The 20,455-nt window shown below is 37.2% G+C and overlaps 1 protein-coding gene and 1 long non-coding RNA gene across 13 annotated transcripts in view; one reads left to right on the top strand and one right to left on the bottom strand.

Moving 5' to 3' along the window:
* Window positions 1-20,455, top strand: part of ARB2A (ARB2 cotranscriptional regulator A) — a 418,957-nt gene that overhangs the window by 121,163 nt on the left and 277,339 nt on the right. The window lies entirely within an intron of this gene.
* LOC129639702 (uncharacterized) lies at window positions 14,299-16,484 on the bottom strand. Its single transcript, XR_008708558.1, has 2 exons — window positions 16,367-16,484; window positions 14,299-14,456 (listed from the first exon to the last, which is right to left on the bottom strand). It is a non-coding gene; the product is annotated as an uncharacterized LOC129639702 (long non-coding RNA).

Here is a 20,455-nt window from a genome sequence, read left to right as displayed (position 1 = left end):
TTCCAGGCATGAGTACTGGAGTGGGGTGCCACTGCCTTCTCCGTTATGAAAGGCAGGGAGCCACTATTCTATTTTCCATGGTCTGTCAATTTTCATATCACAACTGAAGTAAATTCTGATATTTTGCAGGCCAGACAATATTATCTCTATTCAGTGTTAATATATTTATGCTATATTCCTTGCAGATTTTTAGTATAATATTAAAGGTCCCAAAATAGGAGTCATATAATGGTAAGGTTAAAACTTTTTCTCAATAGTAGAGCCCTGCCTCTAAGTGAATTGTTTTGTAAAAAACAAAACAAAACTTATGTTTGTCACTTTGGTAGAAGCAGAAGTGAAGACTGGCACCACTTCCACAATAGCTACTGAGATTTCTTCCCTTACCCTTGGGCACCATGAGTCACAGCTTGAAAACTACAGATATTCCAATCCTTGTAGTTTAGATATTTAAGAACTTATTTATTAAAAATATATTAAGATTTCACGTTGGAGGAATAGTACATATTTGATAAATTCCCATAGTGCTTCTCAGGTTGCCATAGCTAATATTTTCAGTGTTTAACAATCTTCAATCCACAGTATTGCAATATATTATTTGGAGTATAAAAGTGTGTATCATATGGTCACGTACTGTATGGATTACAACAAACTGTGGATAATTCTTAAAGAGATGGGAATACCAGACCACCTGACATGCCTCCTGAGAAATCTGTCTGTAGGTCAAGAAGCAACAGGTAGAACTGGACATGAAACAACAGACTAGTTGCAAATTGGTAAAGGAGTATGTCAAGGTTGTATATTGTCACCCTGCTTATTTAACTTACATACAGAGTACATCATGAGAAATGCTGGACCGGATGAAGCACAAGATGGAATCAAGATTGCTGAGAGAAATATCAATAACCTCAGATATGCAGATGACAGTACCCATATGGCAGAAAGTGAAGAAGAACTAAAGAGCCTCCTGATGAAAGTGAAAGAGGAGAGTGAAAAAGTTGGCTTAAAACACAGCATTCATAAAACTAAGATCATGGCATCTGGTCCCATCACTTCATGGCAAATAGATGGGGAAACAGTAAGAGACTTTATTTTCTGGGCTCCAAAAATCACTGTAGATGGTGACCGCAGACATGAAATTAAAAGACACTTGCCTCTTGGAAGAAAAGTTATGACCAATCTAAACAGCATATTACAGAGTCTAGTCAAAGCTATTGTTTTTCCAGTAGTCATGTATGGATGTGAGAGTTGGACTATAAAGAAAGCTGAGCGCCAAAGAATTGATGCTTTTAAACTGTGCTGTTGGGGAAGACTCTAGAGAGTTCCTTGTACTGCAGGGAGGTCCAACCAGTCTATCCTAAAGGAAATCAGTCCTGAATATTCATTGGAAGGACTGATGTTGAAGTTGAAACTAATGCTTTGGCCACCTGATGTGAAGAACTGGCTCATTTGAAAAGACCCTGATGCTGGGAAAGATTGAAGGCAGGAAGAGAAGGGGATGACAGAGGATGAGATGTGGATGGTATCACCGACTCAATGGACATGAGTTTGAGTAAACTCTGGGGGTTGGTGATGGACAGAGAGGCCTGGCGTGCATGGGGTCTCAAAGAGTCAGACACGACTGAGCGACTGAACTGAACTGAATTATTCAGTGTCTAATTGTGCAGTTAGGTATTTACTCATACTTCTTCTTTGAACTTTTCTTATTTGCATATTTTTAGGCATTTTAGTTGATCTCTATAAAAAGGGCAAAGAAAATAGGACACTTAAGTCGTTTCATTACTAATTGCAGGAGTTGGATTCAAGTGCAAAATTTAAGGAGTCATTCACTCTCAGGATGCGCACTCCTTGTAGGTCCCCTGAGAGTGAGTGCCTCCTTAAATTTTGCACCTTAGGCATCTCACTGATCTGTCCCTGTCCATGCTTTGACTGATTGGAATGTATATACTGTCAAAAAGTTTTATGGGGAATGGTCTGGAAGCCCCTATAGGTCAAATTTTTACCATGCACCAGAAACTCCTGGAAGGCTTCTTGGACCAGATTGCCCTGTTCGGATCCCAGGTTTTAATTCAGAAGGTCTGGTTGGGGCCTGAGGATTTATATATCTGAGAATATCTGTTCTGCTGTTGATTGGGCACCACACTAGAACAGCTGGGACAGGTAATACTGTTTGGAATGGTTGAGGATTTATGTATACTTTTCAGGCTCTAGGTGTAAATAGATAAGGTAGAACTTGATGAGAATTACATTCAGTATGACAGAGCATGAGAAGTTCTAAAAAATATTTTATAATAGAATCAGTGAAGTAAAAGTTTAAATGATAAAAACGTACTTTGAAATGACAAGTGATTCATATCCAACATGACTTAAAATTTAGAATTGTAATAATTTCACAAGAAATCTAATAACTCCACTAAACCAACTTTTAAAAATTTCTCATATTTGGATTATTCAGAAGAATCTGCTATTTTCATAATTAATTACTTTGAATATAACTTTCATATTGTTATATCTAAGTTTTAAAGACTAATGCTATTTTTATCAATGTAATTTATGCAGTTTGGGTTCTATGACATGGTGGACTGAGCTAATTAACAGGCTCTTCTTCCTCACTCTCAAAAGTAATGGAATAAACCATTGCAACAACAAAAATATTAAATACCTAAAAGTGAAAGTTACTCAGTCGTGTTCAACTCTTTGCGACCCCATGGACTGTGCAGTCCATGGAATTCTCCAGGCCAGAATACTGGACTGGGTAGCTGGTCCCTTCTCTAGGGGATCTTCCCAACCCGGGGATCAAACCCAGGTCTCCTGCATTGCAGGTGGGTTCTTTACCAGCTGAGCCATCACAGAAGCGCATTAAATACCTAGTTATGTTCAAAGGATAGAAAAGGAATCTTTAAATGTCTGACTCCAGGAGAGAACTTAAAGCCACAGTGGTAAGTCCCTGTAGGGTGTGGCAGCACAAAGGGGAGATATGATGAGATATAAAACCTGGCCCCCAAAGGGCCTAACAACACAGCTCTGAGCCTGAGACGAAGCATCTAAAACTAAGACCAATGTATATTCTAGTGCCCTGGAAGCATCTGCTTTCTTAGTTTTTAAGGTACAAAAATTAGTTTGCTAAAGTGCTAGGGAGAATGCATAAACAGCCTCTCTCTTGAGAAATAGAAGCCAAAGATCCTAACCCAAAGGTATATTTGGATTTGCAGTTTGAATTTAGACAACTTAATTAGTTTGGGAATTTAAGCAATGTATATTCATGTAAAAATGGATTCTGGACTGATGAAACTTCTGGAGTACCTGGTAAAGTTCCAATAGCAAACTTTACAATCCAGGGTGACTCCCTAATAAAGAAGAATTTGTAGTCAGAAACTAAAAATCATTTGAGGAACTGATTATCACAAAGAAAAGTCAAATCAAGCAGCTGTAACACACAGTTGAAAGAAGAATTAATAAAAGCTACAATTGAGGAACATAGTATGTAGGATAAAGCAGAGAAAACCTGAGAAAAACATTATGATAGATAAAATGTCATGGAGAATAGAATGTTCGTGTTAAATTGCTTCATTCATGTCCAGCTCTTTGTGATCCTGTGGACTGTAACCTGCCAGGCTCCTCTGTACGTGGGATTCTCCAGGCAGAAATATTAGAGTGGGTTGCCATTTCCTCCTCCAGGAGATCTTTCATGTGTAGGGATTGAACTCATGTCTTCTGCAGCTCCTGCACTGTAGGCGGATTCTTTACAGCTGAGCCACAGGGGAAGCCCCATGGAGAGGAGAATAAGATCTAGTAATCCTCTAATATACATTTCAGAAAAGCAGCAGAAAAGAATGGGAGAAAAAAATCTATATACTAGTGTAGAGTGTTTATGAGAATAAAGACACAAGTCCTAGTAGAAGGAGCATGTCATATCTTGAGCAAGACAGATAAATCTACACCTAAAACTTACTAAAACATCAGAGGATACAAGCATATAATCTGAAAAATCAAGTAAAAAAATGGTATATATCAAAATAAAGATTATCCTGGACTGGAAAAGGACAGTTTTCATCCAATCCCAAAGAAAGGCAATGCCAAAGAATGCTCAAACTACTGCACAATTGCACTCATCTCACATGCTAGTAAAGTAATGGTCAAAATTCTCCAAGCCAGGCTTCAGCAGTATGTGAACCGTGAACTTCCAGATGTTAAAGCTGGTTTTAGGAAAGGCAGAGGAACCAGAGACCAAATTGCCAACATCTGCTGGATCATCGAAAAAGCAAGACAGTTCCAGAAAAACATCTATTTCTGCTTTATTGACTATGCCAAAGCCTTTGACTGTGTGGATCACAATAAACTGTGGAAAATTCTGAAAGAGATGGGAATACCAGACCACCTGACCTGCCTCTTGAGAAACCTATATGCAGGTCAGGAAGCAACAGTTAGAATTGGACATGGAACAACAGACTGGTTCCAAATAGGAAAAGGAGTACATCAAGGCCGTATATTGTCACCTGCTTATTTAACTTATATACAGAGTACATCATGAGAAACGCTGGGCTGGAAGAAGCACAAGCTGGAATCCAGATTGCTGGGAGAAATATCAGTAACCTCAGATATGCAGGTGACACCACCCTTATTGCAGAAAGTGAAGAGGAACTAAAGACCCTCTTGATGAAAGTGAAAGAAGAGAGTGAAAAAGTTGGCTTAAAGCTCAACATTCAGAAAACTAAGATCATGGCATCTGGTCCCATTACTTCATGGGAAATAGATGGGGAAACAGTGGAAACAGTGTCAGACTTTATTTTTTGGGCTCCAAAATCACTACAGATGGTGACTGCAGCCATGAAATTAAAAGACACTTACTCCTTGGAAGGAAAGTTATGACCAACCTAGATAGCATATTGAAAAGCAGAGACATTACTTTGCCAACAAAGGTCCATCTAGTCAAGGCTATGGTTTTTCCAGTGGTCATGTATGGATGCGAGAGTTGGACTATGAAGAAGTGCCAAAGAATTGATGCTTTTGAACTGTGGTGTTGGAGAAGACTCTTGAGAGTCCCTTGGACTGCAAGGAGATCCAACCAGTCCATTCTAAAGGAGATCAGTCTTGGGTGTTCATTGGAAGGACTGATGCTAAAGCTGAAACTCCAATACTTTGGCCACCTCATGTGTAGAGTTGACTCATTGGAAAAGACCCTGATGCTGGGAGGGATTGGGGGCAGGAGGAAAAGGGGACGACAGAGGATGAGATGTGGATGGCATAGCCGACTAGATGGGCATGAGTTTGAGTGAGCTCCGGGAGTTGGTGATGGACAGGGAGGCCTGGTGTGCTGCGATTCACGGGGTTGCAAAGAGTCGGACACAACTGAGTGACTGAACTGAACTGAATCCTTCATCACCTGTTAGTTCTGTTCCCTAGATGTAATAACTCTAAATACTTTTTGCTTTTACTTATATTCTCTGTATCCATATTTTTAAATTATAATGCTGTCTCTTCACTTATCAATCACTTTCTGTTATGGCCAATAAGAATCTCTTTCCCATTCCCACAGTTCCTGGATTGGTTCAGCAATCAAACTTTACAATATTACTGCTACTTTAATATTGCTTATGGCTGAGCCAGGTAGATACTATGGTTGCTCTTCATTTCTGCTACAAGTTTACTTTCATAGAATTAATAATTTCCTAATTATTTTTTGTATTTTCTTTGTAATAGTTGTCTGATTGGCCTCTCTGTAATTTTTCCACGGTCAAAGTTATCAGACAGTCTTACGATTTCACGTTCATTTGGAGAGCTTTCTTTTGGAACTCTTGAACTTGGTTTTAATCTTGACTACTTACTTTCGAAGCCTGCCTACGTGTCTCTCATCCTGGGACTCCACTTAGATTCTCTCTGATGTTTGATCTGTTTTCCTGGATAATGACTCTAGCTTTTTGGATATATGCCCTCATTTTGTTGGAATCAAAGAGTGAGTACAAGATCAATTTTTGAAACCTTATATTTGTGAAAAATGCCTTTATTTTACTTGATCATTTTAGTAATTCATCTAGGTATAGAAATGCAATTTGAAAATTATTTTTATTCTGAAATTTGAAGGTTTCATTTCATTGCCATTTAACTTGCATCGTTTTAATCGATAGGTCCAGTATCATTCTGATCTTGAATCCTTTTGTTTCCCTCCATGGAATTTTCTCTTCCTTCTCTCTGGTGTTAAAAAATTGAATCATACTGCTTTTAAGAAGGTTTCTATACCTTGGTGTGATTATTTTTATTATTACTATGCTTCATTGTATTGGGGACATGGTGATTCCTTTCAATCTGTGCTATGCTCGCATGATCCTCCATTCTGAGAACAATGTTTTTTTGTGTGTTGTTTCATAATTTTAATCTTCTCTTTCTGGAATTATTGTTTGCTTTTGGAGTTCTGAACTGAGTCTCTAATTGTCTTATCTAATTGACTATACTTTCTCTCTGCTTTTCCATCTATTTTTACTTCTAGTATCTAGTTAACTTTTAGCCCTGTAGAATTTTTAAAGTTCTTCTATCAAATTTGGTTATGGAGCTCTCTTCTTCATTTTGCAGAGTTCTGCCTTATGCCTGATTTGAGCCCTGTCTCCCTCTTCACGTCCCTTGATCTGTACTCTTCTACTCCTTCCCTGAATATATTTCTCTAAAGGAAAGATCTCTCATCTCTTACAGGGTGGGCTGCACAATATGAGAATTTCACCTGGGTTTTGATTTTTAGGCTTTGTTTTCTTTGTTTGACTTTGGGTCGATGGAATAATTGCACCTTTTGGATCGAAGGCCAACCTCTCTTTTCCAAGACAAGTAGTATTCCAAATTCTGAGTTTCCCTGAAATTCAGTGGGTGAGTTGGCTCACTTCTAGTTATTACTTATCTCCAGGGGCACTAAGTTGGAATTTCCACTGAATACAAAACAAATTCTGTCAGCTTACAGCCTTCCAAGAATTTATTGACATTTGTATCTTCTCTCCCTTACCATTAGTTATGTCCTAATGGATTAACACCATCCCTATTTTAAATATATTTTTATTTAATTTTTAAATGGCAATATATTAACATGGTTCAGGAATCAAATAATATGTAACAGTATGCATTGAAAAGTAAACCACCCACATTTCTTAAAAGGAATATTTTAGTGTGATTTGTGGAAGGAGTAGAGATAAAAAAGAATTCAGTGTAGCATTTAATTGCATTTTTATGTGGTTGTTTCAGTGATTGGTGGTCACTATACAACTCCCATGTTTTTTAAACAAATAACATTAAAATAATTTTCTATATAACAAAATGCTTTGTAAACCTCAGGAAATGACATCCTTGGTAGCAGTATCCATCACAGTAGATTATTTTAGGATTTTTTTTTTTTTTTTTAGAAATCACTGTGATCATAAGATGATTAAATAAAAGACCACAGAAACTGTTGCTTGACTCTGATATCAATTGCATGCTCTGAAAGCTAATTTAGAGTTTTTTAGTTTTCTAATCCTTCGAAGCAATAGTTTAGGTTTTCTATTCTGGCCGTCAACTTTTTGATTTCTCATTTCTAACTCCATTTTGGGTTTCCTCCCCCAACTCCCATTTTGACAGACATGTTTTTTAAGCTGATTGATTATAGTTTTAGGATTTTTTTTTCCCCACAAATGTACATGGAGTCATTATAGGTGGTTATCTAAAATAGGATATGATTTTTCCCAGTAATTTGAGTAATACATTTTTGGTAACTCCTCCTAATTACTGCCTTTATTTTCTAGTCTTCCAACTAAGTACTGAAAGATCTTGGTGTTTTAACGTAAGTATTGACAGAGTTGGTGCCGTGGAAATTTTAAGAGGATTCTAGTGGGCACTGATGGTTACTAGATGGTAGTTAGAAGTCCTGTATCAATATAGGGCATAGCTTTTATTTTTCACTGTAGCAATGCCATGTGGGATAAGGAAATGGCAACCTACTCCAGTATGCTGCCTGGGAAATCCCATGGACAGAGGAGCCTGGCAGGCTACAGTCCATGGGGTCATAAAAGAGTCTGGACTTAGTGACTAAACAGCAATGCCATCTAGCCCCTCATGAGTAGAATATAGTTTGGCAGGGGATGTATGTTTAAGACATCAGAGACCTCAAAAATGTGATAATTGCTTGGATCTTTTAGCTCTATTTTTGTTGAAATGACTTAAAGTCTTTTGTGCTTTTTTAAAAATATAGTCATCTAGAGTATCTGGAATTAAAGAAATGCTTATTAAAACAAGGTGCCAATTTTCAGCATATAAGATTGGCAGATAAATTGGCAATAAATTGTACGATAATACCAAGTTTAGATATTGGTGGGAATGTAAACTAAAGCAGTTTTTAAGATGGCAATTTGATTATATCTCTCCAAATTAAATACATATATTAATGTTTGATGCCAAATTCCATTAGTAGGAATTTACACTAGAGCAGGATACAAAGTGTATGTACAAGGACGCTCATCACAGTAGTCTGTAATGATACCAAAACTTGTACCTACCTAAATACTCACCAGTTGCAGACTGTTTATTAAATGACATTATATTCATATCATGGAAGACTATATAGTTTTTCAGAAGATTGAGTTATATGTGTCCATGAGAATGTATATATATATATATGTGTGTGTGTGTGTGTGTGTGTGTTCATTCACATGAAATGTCAGAGTTATCAGCTGAAAACCTAAGAATGAGGTGATTTGTTAAGTGCACTTACATATGCATATTTATATACCTGCTTACATACTTGCATGTACTCTGATGTTCCTGGTGTGTGTGCTCAATTATACACACACATCAGGAACACCCCAAAAGTCTATACAAGAAACTATCAGGTTTCTTCTTTTACCTTTCCATTTTCAATTTTCCTGTTGAATTATTATTTTTTTAACCTTGAGCAGGTATTACTTTTATAATTTTTTAAAATACTATTTTTGATTAAAAAATTTTAATGAAATGTTCATGAAGTATACTATACTAATATTGTAGCTATTCATTTAACCATTTCTAAAAGAGTTTAAAGGTTTGATTATAAAACTACATTACACTTTAAATAATTATTGATTTTTCCCCTCAGATACTGTCTGAATTTAGACCACTAGAATTTGCATTTCAAACCTTTTAAAAATAAATGCTGTTTTTTCTCTTTGAAATACGGGCTACTAAACTATAGGTTGAAACCAGGAACACTGATTTCAGATTTTAAAAGTAAACTTTGAGAGAAGCTGTAAATGAATCAGAGAAAACATAAGCTCTTAACATTATAGTCTTCATAAAAGATTGCTCAAGTCAAGAATTCCAGAAAAGGTTAAAAGCTTAGCTGAACTGACAAGGTATATGAGGCCACAGCAGCCCCCATGCCAGCAAAAGAAAACAATGAAATGACAGCTCGAGTGTTTGGAGAGAGGTTGTTAATGACAGCTTATTCCTTCATGATTTCAACTCTTGACAGAAGACAGGTCTGCTCGTTGTATCATGGCAGATATATCATTACCTTCTGGCCCTGTCATGAGTGAATTGGGGGGAAGAAAAACGACGTTCAGTTTTGAAAATCCAATTACCTTCTGGAATTTTGGTCACTGTTTCTGAGATAGATGTGAATGAGCCGTTCTGTGATGATAGCTCTTTGCATCTAGATTGTTCTCCAGTATTGAGCTAATTAACTAATTAAGCGTATACTTAAGCTTCTCCTATAGTCAAGTGGAAAACTAGCTCTGACAGCATAGAGCACCTTAATATTCTGACATCATCCCAAGAAAGATATTGTAAGGCCTCTCATGTCTTATTTCTATTCCTTTAACCTGTGTGCCTTCCTGACTTCAAATAACTTTTAAAGTAGACCTAGGCCTTTTTTTGCTAAGTGCAAGAGAAAAAAATACTAGATTTTAAAACAATTAATACCATTTTGCATGTAAAAAATTTGTTTATAAATTATAATTTGATTATAAAATAGCCAGTTTCTCGGTTACATGCATATTTGAATTCTTCTGTTTTTTTTTGTTTTTTTTTTTCCTTTTTTTTGGCTACCTAAGAAGTGACTCTGGAGACTTAGAAAGAGAGGGTGTGGCTTTTGAAAGTACACTGAAAGCCTTGGGGTGTGTGTATGATAAGAATTTCAATGGCGGCTGAAATGAGTTTAAATGTATAGAAAGCAAACATAAAAATCTTGTTTAATTTCTGTCATGTTGTTTCCCTTTGAGTCACTCTGATGTCTTTTTCAAATCTGCTTTACTCCTGAGCTTTGTGCTACTGTATCCATGATCAGTATTTTTTCCCTTTTTATTTCGTTTTAACTGCTGATCCCTTTTCTGTGGTTCTTCCTTTAATATCAGCTGAAGCAGTTTGAATTGCTGAATCAAAGCTGTTTTGGGAGTGAGAGAGTGTATAAGATTGTGCAGGGTGAGATTCTCTGGGTAGAAGGTAACACCTCCTGCAGTTATAATCAATGCCCTGGACACTTTCAAAGATTGAAGAAGCCATGGCTTGCTCCAGGGTTAAACTTTTAAAATAACTTCCCTAGAGAAAAACATCATCAATAAAATGGACTAATTAGTTGACAATTCTTGGTACCCTAGTTTACAAGAAAAGATTAAATAAGTTAGTTTTGCATTTTTCACTTCACTTTTGGTTTCTTTTGGTTTTTAGCCTTTTATACTTTTGTTTATCTTGAGCATCATTTTTTAAAAACAGTACTTCTAGTATTTACCAGTTTATCCCCTAAGTTATTTTAATTTGCGAAGAACTAAAATGGACAGTGTCACCCTTTAGTAGTTGGAAATAGTCTAAACTTGAAATAATCAAGGCTGGAAATTATGAAAGGTAATTTGTTAAAGTATGCTGTGCACTGTTAAGTCACCAAGCTTTAAATTAAATTTACTATATTTACATAAAAACTGAACTATTTTAAAGAAAATAATGTTTAGTGAATATTAGGATAAATGATAGTTTCAAGGGGACTAGTTCAGTAGCATTTCATGTGTAATGTTATTTGTTGGTGATTTTTTTCAGCTGTTTACATGATATGAATAAAAGGCATATTTTAAAATATTAATGCCTAGATAAATTGCCTATTTCGATGTAGAAATTCTAACTAATGCCAAATTATGACTTAAAGATTTAATATGAAAAAGACACATCCCACTACCTACTTTTTATTTGTAATATAATTTGCTAAATTAAGACTGAAGTTCTGTAGTAATTCTGAATAGTATAATAACAGACTAGTATTTTAACTTTTTTTTAATATAGAGCATGTAGTCTTTTGGTTTCTTGTGCATAAATCATACCTAAAAGCTGCAGTTATAAGAATTAGATGGAGTATCGTAGCATATGTTATATATTTAGAATTATGTACTTCTATATTTTAAAATAAACTTTTTATCAATTTAAATATAAATATAATCAGTAATTCCGTACTCCAAGTATGGAATCAGATGTCCACAATCTTAGGATTTGTGTTTATAATCCGTATTGAAAAGGAGATCATACCTTGTTTATGAAATGGATATACAAAGATGACTATACCTTATGAAGTGTGAAGGCTGTGGAAGAAGGCTTCGGAAGAAGGAGTCAAGTAGTAGTAATAAAACTTGAAAACACCAATCATATTGTATTAGGTATACATGCTACAATTTTAAAAAAGCATAACTGATATATGGAAATTCCTTGGTGGCCTAATGGTTAGGATTCTGGGCTTTTACTGCCATTGCCTGGGTTCAGTCCCTGGTTGGGGAACTGAGATCCTGCAAGTTGCAGGGCACCGCTGATAAACAAAACAAAAAAAAAACTGATACCATTTCAGAGTCATGTACATTTGATTTTTATAAGATTTAAGCCAGTGTAGGTTAGAAATGCCATACAGAAATGATAAAGCATAGCAAACTATTATTTTTTGTTACCTAGAGTTTAAGTTATAATGAACATACAATGCTATTAAACTCGGAATGAAAATAAGTTATTTCACAATTTATAATTTTATAAATCAGAACTACAGAATGAAATAGTCTCTTAATCACTGGAGAGAACTAATATTTGTTTGAAGCTCTCCTTTGACCTCTTATTTGTGCAGTAAAGCAGTAATAATGATAAGTTATACAAGTGTATATCCAAAAGAAACTAATTTAAAAAGTTAGGGGAAATACTGTTAAGTAAGCAGTTCAACTTTCTTTTCTTTTAGATAATGAAGACCATTGCTTTTGTTATTATTTTCAGTTTTCCCATATTTAATAGTGTGACTGGAGGTTTTAAAAGAGTTCTTTTCAGTTTTTATCTTTAAGCCTATTTAAAACAATTCCACTGGCAATAGTAAAGAACCCACCTGCCAATGCAGGTTAGGCATAAGAGATGTTGGTTCGATCCCCGGGTCTAGAAAATCCCCTGGAGAAAGGAATGGCAATCCACTCCAGTATTCTTGCCTGGAGAATCCCATGGACAGAGGAGCCTGGCAGGCTACAGTCCATAGGGTCACACAGAGTCAGACAGGACTGAAGCGACTTAGCACAGCACCACACCATTAAGTTATCTTTATTATTACATAGGGAATGGAAATCTAGTTAGAAATAAAAGAATCAGTTTGATATAAAGCTGTATATGTATGCATTTATATTTTTTGTTATGGTACAGCTTGAACATAGATTGTTAAATGATAACATATTTAATAATGATCAATATCTTTATTATTAAAAATAGGTAGGTTTTGGACATACTCATGATTGCATCATATATACACACACACATGCCTTCATCCATATACATATCTTTGTATACTGAAATTCCAAATTGCTAACCCAGTAGTGTTGATTTTTTGAAAACAAAAAAACAAAAACAAAAACAAAAAAAACCCCATTATTTGAAAGGCTTGTCAATTTTGTTGGGAAATGAGTACTTGCTTATTCATACCATGAACTGCATATTCGAATAAAATTATCTTTATTTACAATGAACTGGTCTTCAAATATTTAAAAGAACATTTATCTATAGAAACAAATGCCAACAATACTTTTAAGCTTTCTTAAGTACTTTTCTTTAATGTACTTCTTCGTTTGCATTTTCTGATACTAAGAAAATGTCTTTTCATTGAGCTTTTTCTTGCACATTTACTAAGTATTGTGATGGTTTGAATGGTGTATGTTGTTTGTGATCAAAAACTTACAGAAGTTAAATGTGTCTATCAGAACAAACTTAAAACTACTGGTAATTTTTTTTCCTGGAAATTAACAAATGATAACATCAAAGCCTGCATAGCGAGGTATGTAGTGGGTCATTTGCTGCTTCAGGCGTTTTCTTTCCCTCAGGATGCATTTGTTTAGTTCCTCTCACTTTGTGCCTGTGGCACTGCCTGGGGAAATGCAGACATGCTCTTCCCCTCCAAGGAATCTCAGGGGTGGAGGGTAACTTACACGCAGCACTGTTTATAATAGCCAGGACATGGAAGCAACCTAGATGTCCATCAGCAGATGAATGGATAAGAAAGCTGTGGTACATATACACAATGGAGTATTATTCAGCCATTAAAAAGAATACATTTGAATCAGTTCTAATGAGGTGGATGAAACTGGAGCCTATTATACAGAGTGAAGTAAGCCAGAAAGAAAAACACCAATACAGTATACTAACGCATATATATGGAATTTAGGAAGATGGTAACAATAACCCTGTGTACGAGACAGCAAAAGAGACACTGATGTATAGAACAGTCTTATGGACTCTGTGGGAGAGGGAGAGGGTGGGAAGATTTGGGAGAATGGCATTGAAACATGTAAAATATCATGTATGAAATGAGTTGCCAGTCCAGGTTCGATGCACGATACTGGATGCTTGGGGCTGGTGCACTGGGACGATCCAGAGGGATGGTATGGGGAGGGAGGAGGGAGGAGGGTTCAGGATGGGGAACACATGTATACCTGTGGCGGATTCATTTTGATATTTGGCAAATCTAATACAGTTATGTTAAGTTTAAAAATAAAATAAAATTAAAAAAAAAAAAGTAATAATTGGTGTTGCTTTTTCATTATCGCCTATTCATGGCAATTTGCACTGTTCACTTTAGAGGAAGAAACTGAGTGGTGTAGGAAGTACTTACAGCAAATACATTAACAAGTTTAAAGCCATGAGCCAGTTTTAAAAAGGAAATTTTGAAATAGTCAGTACTATATAAGTAATTAAAAATATTGATCCAGTAATTTTGGTGTAGTAAAATTCTAAAATTTAATATTAAAAGGCCACCTGATGGATGTGAAGAGCTGACTCGTTTGAAAAGACCCTGATGCTGGGAAAGATTGAGGGCGGGAGGAGAAGGGGACGACAGAGGATGAGATGGCTGGATGGCATCACCGACTCAATGGACATGGGTTTGAGTGAACTCCCGGAGTTGGTGATGGACAGGGAGGCCTGGCGTGCTGCCGTTCATGGGGTCACGGAGTCGGACACGACTGAGCAACTGAACTGAACTGAACCTTAAAAGTGAAAAACAATTGTAGTGTTTAAGTTTTATGAAGACTAAATTAAAAGAGTTTGTTCATTTAGCCAGAGAAGAGTTTTAGCTATTAGAATTTACCTATTAGACATTTTAGTCTTCGGGTGACTAATTTTGCTTAAGCATTTTGTTTCAACACATTACAGAAACAATTTTATGTAACTTTGAGACTTGACAGTTGTGTGACTTGGTCAAGTGTTTTGAACTGTGTATAGAAATGATTTTATAGGAGAGAAAGATTAAGATACTTTTGAAAAGAAATTGTATATACACACATATATAACAAATAAATGTACAGTCTTAATTTCATTTTTCTTTTTTTCCTGAGAACTTTTTCACTAGCTGTAATACTGCTTCTTAAATGAGGTCTTTTTCCATTTTAGATAAATTTGAATTGTTTTATGACAAATAGTTTTACCATTAATTATTTTAGGGAATTTTCTGGTGGTCCAGTGGTTATAATTCTGTGCCTTCATTGCCAAGGGCACAGGTTCAATCCCTGATCAGGGAACTAGTAATCCCACAAGCTGTATAACAAGGTCAAAAAAAATTTTTTTTTAATTTTCTTAAGTAAGCATTTCCAAGTCATATCATTGTCTCATCTTGAGCTTCTGCAACTCAATTTGTTACTTGTATAAGGAATGATATCAATAAATTAAGCCTCCTAAATACTCTAGCTTTAGATAGTATCCTATTTCTTTATTTAGAATACAGGCACCAGACTTCAGCCTATAACAGCTAGTATTATAATAGCAATGCTGTTTGTCAAACTTTATATGTGTGCTTTTGTTTCCCTCTAAATTGTGACCTCACTGAGGGCAGGGTCCATATATCTTTACCATTTTATGCAGTTAAGTGGATAAGAACACAGGGTTAACTAAACATTTTTTGGAGTTAAACATTCTTGGTGCCAATTTTAGCTTTGTGACCTAATAGCTGTGTGACTTGGTCAAGTGTTTTGAACAATGTAGTCTTGTCCATAGAATGATCATCATAATGATACCAAACTCATAGAATTATCCTTAAGATTAAATGACAGAATATACAAAACGCACTTACGTTTGTGCCTGAAGTGGATCTTTAACCTTTTTATGGATGAAGGGAAAAAAGAATTTTCCTTAGCAAAAGAGATAGATATGATGGCTTATTGGCAGGTACCACCTTTATGACTTCAGTTTTCTTCTTAAATAGGAACATGATCTATGTATAAATGTTAATAGTGATAAAGGTGGAGATGGTAGTTATTTAGCATTTTATCTTATTTTTGGTTTGTTTTTTCCCTTTTCCTCTACAAATCCTGCCACTTTATATCTTATGCCTCTAAGAGTAGGACTGTCTTTTTTGAGCATCTAGTTGTATTGACAGTGATTTTTCTAGGTCAAAATTATTAACTATTCTGTGGACCCAAAGGACATGGGATTAAGTTGTTTTTAGCACTGCTTTGGAGCTGTAGGTAGGCTTCTAATGTCAACCTTCAGGGGTAACTGGAGGATATGAAACATAAGCCTTCTGAAAATGACTTTTTTAAACCCAGAGTCATTAATGGCAAAATTTTTTTTCTAACCTCTTCCTTTGTAAAATCCATCCTATTCATCCAGCAGTCCTCCAGTTCATCTATAGGTGCATCAAGGATTTATTGAGCACCAAGCACTATTGAAGTTTAGGGAGGTACTGCCGGGGTCCAGCCCCAGCTGATCCAGGGTATTCGAAGGAGAGACGGCATAGGCGAGGGTCAGGAAACAACTGCTTAATTACACGTTAATTAAGGATACAAAGAGTAATAGAATGAGGATAGCTCAGTAGGAAAATTCAGTGGAGAAAAGAGGCTGAGTAGCTTGGTTTACGCGGGAGACCAATAAAACTTCAAGACAAGAAGTTTGCACCACTTACGTAGGCCGCAGGCGTCCTTCTGTTCTCCCGAAGGAGAGGAGACACTGAGGCTTCCCCGGTCGGATCTTAGAAGCCCAGGCATAATTAGCAAGCATGGTGGGTTCCGCGCTCCAGATGGAGACTCAGCTGGAATTTGGGAGAGAGAGTGACATGGGGAGACCAAGTTTCAGTGAACAAGGCCCGCACTTTATTTTCCAAAGTAGTTTTTATACCTTAAGGTATGCATAGAGGATAATGGGGGAAGGGGTGGAGTCATGCAAGGACAGCAGTTCCTGGTTCTAATCTAAGCCAGGCTTTCAAACTTATCATATGCAAAAGTTCAGGTGATTGACATCATCTTCTGGCCCGGAGGCCTATTAACATTTTAAGAAACTTATTTTTCTCTAAAGGTGATTATTCCAAAGTCAGGCACCAGCCTTCCAAAAAGCATTGGACAAAGCTGCATTTTACATTTCTATACACCCATTATATCAATCAATACACTGCCAAGGACACAGTAGGTAAGGAGTATGGAGACTTAGCAGCAAACATTGGCCCAACAAGTGAAAAACCCTTCTCCAATACAATTTCTAATCAATCTTTTAACTACTCAAAGGAATCTGTGTTTAGGCAGTTTAGAACATCTCCTGCCTCTCACAGTTGGGAGGCTCTGAACAATCACATGTGGCCGGAAAAACCCATTCAGGCAGGCTAGAGGATTTCCAAAGGAGTTTGTAGGTTGAAACACTGTCACATCCAAAAATTATTAACTGGAGCTGTAAGCTAACTCTTTTTTCAGAGAGAGGTAGTGGGAGACAGCCCCCTGTAAAGTCAGAGGTGTAGGTGAAAGCACAAAGCAGAAAGTAGGCAGACTCTGGTTTGGGGGGTAGATGCTCGAGAATTTCCAGGGGGACTCCTGAGGCTCGATCCCGCCTTTGCGTATGCCGAGCCTCCTTCCTCATGACCTTTGTCATGGGCGGAGTTCCTCACGCTGGCTCCCGGCAGTGATAGAATTCCAGTTGAGCTATTCCAGATCCTGAAAAATGATGCTGTGGAAAGTGCTGCACTCAATATTCAATATGCACTCAATATGCAATATGCCGGCTCCCGGCAAGGTACAGTATTAATTAAAACATAGTGCCTGTCCTCAAGACTTCGTGGTTTAATGAGGGCTACAAGTGAATTTGGTGCAGCGTGGTATGCACCAAAACCATATGCATAGCGTGTTGTGAGCATGTTGAAGGGATCTCTTAATGCCATCTCTATGGAAATACTTCCAGAAGAAGTAATCTTTCCATAGAATCCTCAGGTATGAGTAGGCACTTGGAGGTGGAGAGAGGTTTTCCAGACAGAGGGGTTAGGTGAATATAGCTTGAACACAGATTGTGATGTGAGAGGGCGAGTGTGAGACTGAGGCTGTAGACATCATCAGGACCAGGTGTGTCCTTTTAAGGTATTTGTGAATTTGTGTTTAAGGCTTATAGAGCAGCATTGAATAGTGACTAAACAGGGAAATGACATGTCAAATTGTGTTTTAGATGGTTAAATCTGGCACAAACCTGAACAGTGGCTTCAGTGACCAGTAAGATATTATCAACATAACACACGTGAGCAAAAATGGTAGATTAAACTGAGGAGCCGGGAGGAACGAATAGAACTGGAGAGATACAAGAGCTACGATGATGATTGATTGTCAGTGGGAAGTGAAAGAAATAAAAGGCTCAAGTATGATACCTGGATTTCTGATTTGTCTAATAGGGGAGATGGTAGTTATCATTAAATGAGTTGATGAATACTCAAGAGGAGTGGTATTTAACACTCAGGGAGTTGAAAATCTTATTTCGGATATGCTGTTTTTGAGGTGTATATGCCACAATATTCTTTCCAGTTGACTCTCATAGGATGCTTTTGTTGATTTTTGCCAAAATCTTGCATCCATAGCCATCCTGTGGTTACAACATGGTCAATTGTGATGTGATTTGAACAGTTCAGTTCAATTCAGTCGCTCAGTCGTGTCTGACTCTTTGCGACCCCATGAATCACAGCATGCCAGGCCTCCCTGTCTATCACCAACTCCCAGAGTTCACCCAAACTCATGTGCATCGAGTCGGTGATGCCATCCAGCCATCTCATCCTCTGTCGTCCCCTTCTCCTCCTGCCCCCAATCCCTCTCAGCATCAGGGTCTTTTCCAGTGAGCCAACTCTTCACATGAGGTGGCCGAAGTATTGGAGTTTCAGCCGCATAATCAGTCCTTCCAATGAACACCAAGGACTGGTCTCCTTTAGGATGGACTGGTTGGATCTCCTTGCAATCCAAGGGACTCTCAAGAGTCTTATCCAACACCACAGTTCAAAAGCATCAATTCTTCAGTGCTTAGCTTTCTTCATAGTCCAACTCTCGCATCCATACATGACCACTGGAAAAACCATAGCCTTGACTAGATGGACCTTTGTTGGCAAAGTAATATCTCTGCTTTTTAATATGTTATCTAGGTTGCTCATAACTTTCCTCCCAAGGAGTAAGCATCTTTTAATTTCATGGCTGCAGTCACCATCTGGAGTGACTTTGGAGCCCAAAAAAACAAAGTCTGACACTGTTTCCCCATCTATTTCCCATGAAGTGATGGGACCAGATGCCATGATCTTAGTTTTCTGAATGTTGAGCTTTAAGCCAACTTTTTCACTCTCCACTTTCACTTTCATCAAGAGGCTTTTTTAGTTCTTCACTTTCTGCCATAAGGGTGGTGTCATCTGCATATCTGAGGTACTGATATTTCTCCCGGCAATCTTGATTCCAGCTTGTGCTTCCTCCAGCCCAGCGTTTCTCATGATGTACTCTGCATATAAGTTAAATAAGCAGGTGACAATATACAGCCTTGACGTACTCCTTTTCCTATTTGGAACCAGTCTGTTGTTCCATGTCCAGTTCTAACTGTTGCTTCCTGACCTGCATACAGGTTTCTCAAGAGGCAGGTCAGGTGATCTGGTATTCCCATCTCTTTTAGAACTTTCCACAGTTTATTGTGATCCACACAGTTAAAGGCTTTGGCATAGTCAATAAAGCAGAAATAGATGTTTTTCTGGAACTCTCTTGCTTTTTCCATGATCTAGCGGATGTTGGCAATTTGATCTCTGTTTCTTCTGCCTTTTCTAAAACCAGCTTGAACATCTGGAAGTTCACGGTTCACATACTGCTGAAGCCTGGCTTGGAGAATTTTGAGCATTACTTTACTAGTGTGTGAAATGAGTGCTTAAAGGGAGTGTCAGACTTAAAGAATGTGTACTTAATATTATATGTGATTCACAGTGTCACAGCTATAGACAAGACAAACTGTTACATTTAATCTGTATAATTAAGATTTTAACTTCATGTTCTTAAGCCTAGACTATCAACAAAACAATAAATGAAGCCCTGATTTGTAGTGTTTGCCAATTTCTATGGTATAAGTACTCATATAAAAGCCGTGGATAATTTCAAGCTGCCAGTCTATTGTTATTGAACATAGAGTTGGAAAGAAATAGACAATATTTCATCATTATGTGTTATTTCCACCATACAAATACAATAGACACTAATAACTAAGAGCATAGATAATAGTAAAATATAGTAAAATAACTAGGAAGTGATGAGTGTTTATTACATTTATGTTGTATGTATTTGTTCAGTTCAGTCAGTTCATTTGCTCAGTCATGTCCGTCTCTTTGTGACCCCATGGACTGCAGCAAGCCAGGCCTCCCTGTCCATCACCAACTCCCGGAGTTTAGTCAAACTCATGTCCCTTGAGTCAGTGATGCCATCCAACCATCTCTTCCTCTGTCATCCCCTTCTCCCTTCTTCAATCTTTCCCAGCATTAGCGTCTTTTCAAATGAATCAGTTCTTCGTATAAGGTGTCCAAAGTAGTGGAGTTTCAGCTTCAACATCAGTTCTTCCAATGGATATTCAGGACTGTTGGATCTCCTTGCAGTCGAAGGGACTCTCAGGAGTCTTCTCCAACACCACAGTTCAGGAGCGTCAGTTCTTCGGCGCCCAGCTTTCTTTATAGTCCAGCTCTCACATCCATACATGACTACTGGAAAAGCCATAGCTTTGACTGGATGGACCTTTGTTG

This window comes from Bubalus kerabau, chromosome 1 (assembly GCF_029407905.1).
Source record: "Bubalus kerabau isolate K-KA32 ecotype Philippines breed swamp buffalo chromosome 1, PCC_UOA_SB_1v2, whole genome shotgun sequence".
Lineage (NCBI taxonomy): Eukaryota > Metazoa > Chordata > Mammalia > Artiodactyla > Bovidae > Bubalus > Bubalus kerabau.
Note: the sequence above shows the minus strand (reverse complement) of the source record. Positions and strands in the feature narration are given on the sequence as shown.